The sequence below is a fragment of the Mirounga leonina genome, unplaced genomic scaffold, assembly GCF_011800145.1.
Source record: "Mirounga leonina isolate KUSES-001 unplaced genomic scaffold, KU_Mleo_1.0 Mir_53, whole genome shotgun sequence".
NCBI lineage: Eukaryota > Metazoa > Chordata > Mammalia > Carnivora > Phocidae > Mirounga > Mirounga leonina.
In genome coordinates, this window is record NW_023270807.1 from 13,052,860 (window position 1) to 13,062,369 (window position 9,510).

Consider the following 9,510-nt stretch of genomic DNA (forward strand, 5'->3'; position numbering starts at 1 on the left):
TCCGCGCGCGGGGCCTGGGCCTGGAAGGCCCGCCGCTGGCTCAGCTTCATTTCTGCGTGGAGCCACAGGGGAGGGCAATCAGAAGGGCATTTCTGGCGCGAAATGCTGGAAGAAGGGGCAATCTCATAACTCGGTTTAATCCAGTTCCTTGGGGTTTAGCTCAAATTCCCTCCTTCGTTTTCCAATGCTTTCTCCTCGGTCCACCTTCTAATTAAAACGTATTCATTTAAAGTTTCATTTGGAGACTCCGGGAAAATAGTTGGAAATTTATGGGCGACCTTATGAAAGTTCTGTATTTTTTTAAATAGTGATTTTTGGGTTTGGGTGAGGTGACGGAACTGCAGATGAAATTTATTTTATTTTTATTCTGAGGACTCTATGGTAACAAGGCATGGATTATAGCTCATTTCTCACACTTAGTGGCGTGACTTGGGCCAGTTTTTTTTTTTTTTTTTTTTTTAATCTCTTCAGCTTCTCGGTTTCCTCATCAGTAAAATGGAGCTAATCAAAATACATCAGTCAGAGGCTGAAATGCTAGGACAGAGCGGGCACCTGGGAAACATTTACGCTGTTACCTAATATCAGTGTTTTTAAAGAAGCAGTGACTTATTTAAACCTAACCATAGATGAAAATTTAAATAAAACTGTATCAGCTTGGGGCACCTGGGTGGCTCAGTCGTTAAGCGGCTGCCTTCGGCTCAGGTCATGATCCCAGGGTCCTGGGATCGAGCCCCACATCGGGCTCCCTGCTCAGCGGGAAGCCTGTTTCTCCCTCTCGCACTCCCCTGCTTGTGTTCCAGCTCTCGCTGTCTCTGTCTCTGTCAAATAAATAAATAAAATTAAAAAAACAAAACAAAACTGTATCAGCTTAATGACATTTTCCTGTACTTCCTGGGCTAACCTCCTGTGACATTAATGTAATATTAATATTAATACGAAAGGGTACATTTTGCCCTACTTAAGAGATCTCTAAGGACCTTCTCCTTTTGACCTTAAGACCAGATGAAGAAGCTGGAGACTCAGCGCCACAGCTATAAAGGTGGTGGACTTTGAAAGCAGGTCTGGAAGGCAAGTATGATATATTTTATTTGTTTCTTTCAATGCCAGCTCTGTGCTTTCCCCATCAAAATCAGACCAGATTCTCTGCTGGGATGACAGTGGTTGGTTGATGACAGCAGGTTAGTGCCCTGAGAAAATATTCAGTGTAGGGTGGCCAGATTTAGCAAATAAAAATACAGGATATCCAGTTAAAATTGAATTTCAGATAAACAGCCAAAAGCTAAAAAACCTTATATATAGGTATGTGTAAGTATATTCCATGCAATATATGGGACATACTTATACTAATAATCCTTCATTGCTTATCTGAAGTTCAAATTTAATTAGGCATCCTTTATTTTTATCTGGCAACCCAGTCCAGTGAAATTAATAAAGAATGGGCCTCACGTTCCAAAAGAATGGCAAGTTTTCACGGACATACAGATTAAAAAGTGGGTCTGATATGGATTTTGTTTTAATATTATGTAGTAAAGGAAAAAATTGTGTACTTGTTTTTATAAGTTGATTCTTTGTTGAGCTGTTTCTTATTTCTTACTCCTGTTTCCCATCAACATAACAGTGCTTATATACTTCTTTAATATAAGCAAAACTGATGACTCTCCCCTCAATCAAGATATTGGATTAAATAGTAATAATGTGGGCGCCTGGGTGGCTCAGTTGGTTAAGCGACTGCCTTCGGCTCAGGTCATGATCCTGGAGTCCCGGGATCGAGTCCCACATCGGGCTCCTGCTCGGTGGGGAGTGCTTCTCCCTCTGACCCTCCTCCCTCTCATGCTCTCTGTCTCTCATTCTCTCTCTGTCTCAAATAAATAAATAAAATCTTTAAAAATAAATAAATAAATAGTAATAATGTGTTTAAGAGTATTTTCAAATAGTATTTATTAAGGGCCAATGTATGTCAGTTACTATTTCAGACTGTGTCCTGCCGGCTAAGGAAATCACAACACAGAGTGCTGTCTCGTTAGGTAGACACAGGACTGTGAAAATTCAGAAAAGTGAGTTATTAATTGTCCTTGGAAAGGGTAGAAGTCAAAACTATCCTCGCTGCACAGGATCCAAGGAAAAGAGGCTCCACCACACATGAGCAGAGCAAGGGAATTCCAGGATGACAGCTAGGCCTAGCCTGGAAGCCAACCTATCCTGATGAAAATAATAAACTGGAGGAGAAAAGGGGATTCAATAAAACTGAAATTTTGATTAGGAACTTGGAAACCCCTGGGGCTCTTGGATGGTGATGGATGCAAAGGAAAAAATTAAAACATTAAGTTAATTAAATTTAAAATTTAAAAAATTACACGTAGGAGCTCCAAGGGAGGAAATGTCCAGAAAAAGCATACTACCAGTGTGACACAGCTTACAAGAGATTGATTTTGGACTACTGGGTGGTATCTAAACACAGAGACTACATTTAAGCCAGAAGTCCAAGAATATACTTCTCTGAATGGCCCAGAGAAGGAAGTATAATCAGAGCACTCTACTAGACTATAAGGAACAATATTCACATAATTTCATAGTGGGAACATTGCTTATTGGTTTTCAACTTTTAGAATCACCTTATAAACAAGCCAAAGTAGAATTAACTATGATTATACAAGAGAATGGACATATGATTAATTTTTTAAATGTAAAAATAAAGGTAGGTAGGTCGAAGGAGGAAGAAGTAGGAAGCAGGGTGGACAGAAGGTTAGGTTACTAAAGGACTCATTTTAGAAAACTGAGAGTCAAGAGATACTGTTTACAGTTAGTAGGACAGAAGTAAAGGTCTAGATGCATAGTAATTCTGCAGCGGAGAGAGCAGAGAGCCTGAGTATACAGATGTAATTCTATCAGAAGGCTCAGGGAAGAGAAAAGATAGGGCCAGTGTGTTTGTGAGCTAAATGCTCACTCTCCTACTAAAAATTAGATGGTGCCTAAGATGATACACCAAGAAATAATAGTATAGCATATTATTTTGGAAACACATGGATATCACCAGAAATCCAACAAGAAACACTGTAAGAGTGATTATCTTTGGGGAAATTGGACTGGGGTTGGGGTGGGCTGAGGTGGGAGGGCCTGGTTTTTATGTTTTAGTACTTTAGAACAATTTAGCTATTTGAAGTATGTACATGATTACAGTGATTAAGTATTTAAAACTTTTCAAGAATAGGAATGTGTGAAAAGGAAGGCTTCCCCAAGACAGTGGCTTTTGTGAATGAGTAGGAAGTCATCTGGAAGAAAGAGAGCAAGAGTGTGTGGCATGCTGGAACAGAATGTGGAATTACATAAGCAAAGGCACAGGGCCTAAAAGTGAACGATATTCCTTGGGAACTTGACATTCAGCAATTGGCAAGCCTCAGGTGTATAGATAGGATGGCACAGAAGGGAAGGATGACAAGGTAAGTTGGCACGACCAACAGAGTCTTCCGAGTAATGCAATGGGGTTTGGACTGTGAGCTCCTTAAGGACAGGGTCTAATGTCATTTTTATTCCCCTGCATCCAATATGGAGCCTAGCACACAGTAGTTGCCCCCCCCCCAAAAAAAATGTTTTCTAAATGAAAGAAAAATGTCTTGGGGCAATGGGGAACCATCAACATTTGTAAGCTAAGCAGTAGCATTACTGGTTTCTGGAAGACAATTTTCTACTAAAAAAAGATGCATTGAGATTGGAGAAACTGAAAACAGGGGATGAATTAGGAAGCTATGGGGTGAAAGGTGATAGTATAAACTAGGATAGTGACAGTGGGAACTGAGATAGGAAGATCTTCTGAAGAGATATCAGCAAGGGGTGAAGGAGACAGCAGAGGGATGAGTCCAAAATGGCCTTGAGATCTCTAGCTGGGGAAACCAGGTAGGTGATGGAGCCGTTAATTGACAAAGGAAAATTGGGAAAAGGAACAGATTGTAAAAGTGAGATAATAAACACAATTCTGTATACATTGAGTCTGAAAGACCTGAGGCTGATGTTTTTAACTTGGGAGCCATGAACCATTAAGGGCCTATTAAATGTACTTGGTGAGTTGAGACAAATTTTTTTTTTTATTGTTAAGTAGGCCCCATGGGCTTAAACTCACAACCCTGAGATCAAGACCTAAGCCACCCAGGCACCCTCCCCAGACAAATATTTTTTTTTAAGATTTATTTATTTATTTATTAGAGAGAGAGAGCATGAGAGGGGGGAAGGGCAGAGGGAGAAGCAGACTCCCCGCCGAGCAAGGAGCCCGATGTGGGACTCGATCCCGGGACTCCAGGATCATGACCTGAGCCAAAGGCAGTCGCTTAACCAACTGAGCCACCCAGGCGCCCTCCAGACAAATATTTTTTAATGAAATGGAACATGACAGATTTTAAAGTATTTCACATGTGATAAGGTTAAGTGTTGTTTCACAGAAACTTTGCTTTCACTGTATACATACATAGGTAACTGACATAGAATGTATTTTCTACCATATGTCAAAAAAATGTTTGAGAGCCTTTGCCACTTGCCCAAGTGGTGGATTTGATCTTATTCCTGCTCAGCAGCTGTCTGGGCACATTTCCTTCCAGCTCTGTATTCAGTGACTTCACACTGATATCTTGAAATCAGACAGAGGGAGGGCTTCATGCCACAGAAACAACAAACACTACAAAATGAGCCTTTCTTCCCCTACAGTGAGCTAGCACCTTTGGGTGGAGCCATTTCCTGGGCCGTTGGTCACGCAGATCTGAAGCTCAGTCTCAGTCTCTGGGCACAAGTCATTTATTTGGAAGTGAAAATGTTGAGAACGCATGGGATTAGCCATCAAGGGTTTGCAGAGGAAGCAGAGGTAGAAGACATGATTCTGAAGAACATCACAATCGTGGACAGTAGGAGGAAGAGGAGCTAGTGAATGAAACTGAGAGAGGTTAGTCAAAGTGAGGATAGAGAATGGGAGAGAGAAGTCCTGCGGAAGTCAAGAGAGAAAAGAGGTTTTTAAAGGTAAGTATCACCAACACTGTTGATTAAATAGGATGAATGAAGATTGAAGGAAGTGTCATGAGGCTCAGCAATTAGGAAGGCATATGGCTGCTAAAACTAATTGCATCATAGTAGAAGGGTGAAGGCAGAGAGTCAGTAAGGAGTAGAAATGGAGATACAATGACAAGGAGTGTAGACCACCTTTAAGATATTTGATGGAGAATAAAAGGAAAGAGATAGGGCTGTAGCTTGGGTGAGAGAGAGCATGAGGTCACAATCTGGGGGATGGTCATGGGCTCTGACTGAGGATGTTTGAAGCTTTCTGAGCCCCATGGTGGCTGGAATTCACTCCTTAGTCATGGAGTAAGTCGGTCTGGTCATGTGCTTCTCCCTGTGATGTTTGTTATTCCAGGAACAAGGCCAGAGAGGAGGCTTATCTGGTCTTGGAAAATTGGAAAGGAGCAGATTGGCCAAGGGCAAATAAGTTGATGGTAATTTGAAAGGTTTTTTTTTCTAGTTAAGGTGTAGTAATACATTCCTGTTGTTAGAAATCTAAACAAAACAAAATAACAAACATGGAAAGTGGGGGGTCCCCCAACCCCAACCTGATTAAGTAATTACTGAACATTTGGTACATATCTTCCTGACAATTTTCCAGACATTGAGGAGTAATTAAAAGGGCTGAGTCAGTCAGACCTGGGCTTGAATCCAGCTCTACCTTTACTAGCTCTCAAGGCCTTTGGCAAGTTACATAGCCTTTTTTTTTTTTTTTTTTTTTTTACTGTATCATTATTTTCAATGTCCAGCATTTACAATACGAGGGCCAGAGCTTTCTCCCCAACTCAAGTTTATAAATTCTCAATTGGCTTGTGAGGCCAATAGGGATACTTCTTGTCTAATTTGGTTTCTGGGAAGACTTCATTCAGGTCCTCAATGGTCATCTGATCAAATGGAATTATGTTTCTCATCTTCTCCAGCTCTTTTTCATATTCCTCAATCCTGGCCTTTGAGAGAGACAAAAATTCGGCACAACTTTTTACATCTTCTTTTTCTTCAGCATCCACCTGAACAATATATTTATCCTCTGGCACAGGAAACTTCAGGGCATTAAACATAGCCTTTTAAACCCTCAGTTTCCTAATCTGCACAATAGAAATAATAATAGCATTTGTATTGCAGGGTTGCAGTAAGAACTGAAAGGGATAGTGCACGTAAGTTGCTTAGAACAATATTTGGCGAACAGAGTGAGCACTTGAAATATATCTATGTATACATATACACAAACATACACACATATATATCTATATGCATACGGGAAAGAGAATTCATGTATATCAATACACATACATACATAACATGAATAACCAGGAGTAACTGAAAAATATGGGTGACTTGAGTGGGTTGGAAGAACCTACCCTGAGGCAGAGTGACAGAAGTGGAAAGGTACAAGGTCATGATTGGTGTTTGAAGCAGAAGAATTCAGAGGTGAAGCACTCATTTCCAGAGGATGACAGGTCCCAGATGGTCATGTCTCTAAGGTTCTAAAATGGAGAGAAGACAAAGAATACCTCCAATATTTTAGCCATTTCCTGAACTCATTTTCCAATGCCAGGCTAAGCCTTCCTTCTTCTTTGGCAGTGTCTACATACCCTTTGTAGACTTAGTTTACTTAAAGACCCTGAAACTGTGGATGTCACCAGTGACTTGTTTGTATGCGTTCAGTAACTGGACTCGATGATCTGGCTTGCCAAACTGGTCTCCAGGACATTTTTTCTTACCCAAGGCATTGATAACAGCCTTACTAACCTCAATCAAGATGTAGGAAGCATTGTGCTACGTCCAAGACTCCCAGGTTTCTCTTAGTGGCACTGTAATGTAGGATCAGCTGGCTTTTTTATCCAGTGGCCAAGTTATGTGAGCCTACAGGCACGGTGTCAGCAATGCCGCCTTCCCATTCCTGCCGTCACTACGCTAATCAAGGTCCTCAAAAGCTCTACCCTTGACAATTACAAAATGTTTCTTTTGTTTACACAAGTCATACATGCTCATTATAGGAAAATTTTTTTTTAAAGATTTTTTTTTTATTTATTTGAGAGAGGGAGAGAGCACAAAGGGAGAGGGAGAGAGAGAAGCAGACTCCCCGCTGAGCAGGGAGCCCAATGCGGGACTCGATCCCAGGACCCTGAGATCATGACCTGAGCCAAAGGCAGATGCTTAACTGACTGAGCCACCCAGGAGCCCCAGAAAAATGGTTTTTAATACCAATTTGGTGTGTATCCTATTAACCATTTCTCCATATAAGCAAGCACACACATACCAAATTATTGGTCATTTTTTAAGATCCTATTTTAATTTAGCAATGTAATCCTAATATTTTACCAAGCCAATTGGTAGTATCAGTTTAAGAGACTATATAATATTTTCCCTTATTGAAATTTGAGTTACTTACTAGAAATGTGGGTTATTCACCATTTTTAACTTTAGTAACGATCCTTGCATTTAAATCCTTGTGCCTGTTTTTAATTATTTCTTTGTGATGCATCCCTAGAAATGGATTTCCGGAATCACAGTGTATGCATTTTGATTGCCTTCTAAGTCTTTCTGTGCATATACATTACACCTTCTTGCAGCAAATTGTCTAAAAATGTGCTCTTACAATTATCTGACTTCCCCGCTCAGACCCTGTCGATGTTTCCTGTTGTACATGGGGAGAAATAAAGTCCAGATATCGTGACAGGGCAAGTATGGCTCTCCAGGATCTGGCCTCCTTTTCATGTAAGTTTTCCGTGTTCAATCCATTTTACATGCAGCCATTCTGGACTCCACGTTGGGTCATCCCCTTTGCTAGTAGAATTTCTACTTTATTGGTCCAGATCCTGGCAGGAAGCATGTGGCCTCCTCAACCTGGATGACTTGATGAGTGTTTGATACAGGGACTATTTACCAAGGTGAGAGTAGGATTTCGGAAACCCCACAAGGCACAGTGCAGTGCCTTGAAATGTCTGGACAAGAGATGCTAGGTTGAACGGCCGATGGGTACCAAAGATCCCCTCCCTGAGTAGGAGGTTCCATGAAAACCCCTACAGGGTGGACATAGACAGAAGGGAACAAATGATTTGGAAGCCACAAATGGAATCTGACACTCACCTTCACAGTCTCAGATACAGGAACCCTGGAAATTCCCTGACATCTGGCTTCACTAGTAACACTATCAGGCGCTGAGTCTCACCAGCTCTCACATTCAACTCTCAACCGGAAGTAGACAGATCTGGCCTGAGTATGCTTAAGCCCTCTGAGCCTCAGTTTCCTTGTGTGCAAACTATATTCTGAACTTGATATTAAGATTGATGAATAATGGGGTGCCTGGGTGGCTCAGTCAGTTTAGCGTCTGCCTTCAGCCCAGGTCATGATCTCAGGGTCCTGGGATCGAGTCCCGCATCAGGCTCCTTGCTCAGTGGGGAGCCTGCTTCTCCCTCTCTGCCTCTATGCTCTCTCTCTCTCTCAAATAAATAAATAAAATTAAAATATATATATATTGATGAGTAGTATCCCTAAAACACCTAGAACAATGCCTGATGCACAGAAGCATTCAATAAATATCTCATTCCTTCTTGTCCCTCCAGGTGCGAGGTCACCATTCTGTCTTCCTCACTGTATCACCTCCTTCACAAGTATTGGTTTGAGGACAAAGTCTATATGGGTTTGTTATTATTATCTTCTTTAGAGTTGGAGGGAGGTAGAAGAAAATCAAATCGCAGTGTCCTGAGCAGGGGTCAACAGTAAGCAGTAAATATGCAAGGGAATGGCAAGTCAGCCCAGCCCACCCTTGAACTTGTGGTCACTGTGTGTCTATTATGTATCCTGAGCTTAGTGAGGGTGGGGGAGATGGTAAGAGATGTATTAAAGCACAGTATCAGTGTGACTTTAATTAAATAACATGATGTCAACATTCTCATCTCTAAAATGAATTTTTGAATCATGATTTCTAGAGTCTCTTCCAGATCTAAAAATGGTTTCTATGGACAAAATACTCCATGGAAGTCACCTCAGTCAGAAATGTTAGTCCCAGTGTCTGAGCCAGTGTGACCAAAGATAAATGGCTGGGCCACAGATATTACCCAGTGGCCTCTGTGACCTATCAGAATAGGGGCGAGAGACCCTCGAGGGTAGATTTTTGACATTAACCCCAGATGGAAGTTATTTATTCAGTCACACTCTAAAAAAATTAAAATTTTGACACAAATAACACACAAAGCTTTATAAAAATAAGACCAAGATAAATCCTGATCTTACAAAAATACTAATTCTTTGTACACTACGAGAAGTAGGATCTGCTAATGGGATACTGAATTTGCATGGTAAATGCTTTTCAATATTCTGTTTTTTACTTTGGATTCTCTTCTACTCAGGGAAGAAAGGAACACGCGTGCCTTGTTCTCCACAGGCCCAGCACAGTGTCTGGCAGATATAAGGCAGGCGGAGAGAGGGAGGGAGGGAGAGAGGGAGAGAGAGAGAAGAAGAAGGAGGAGAAGG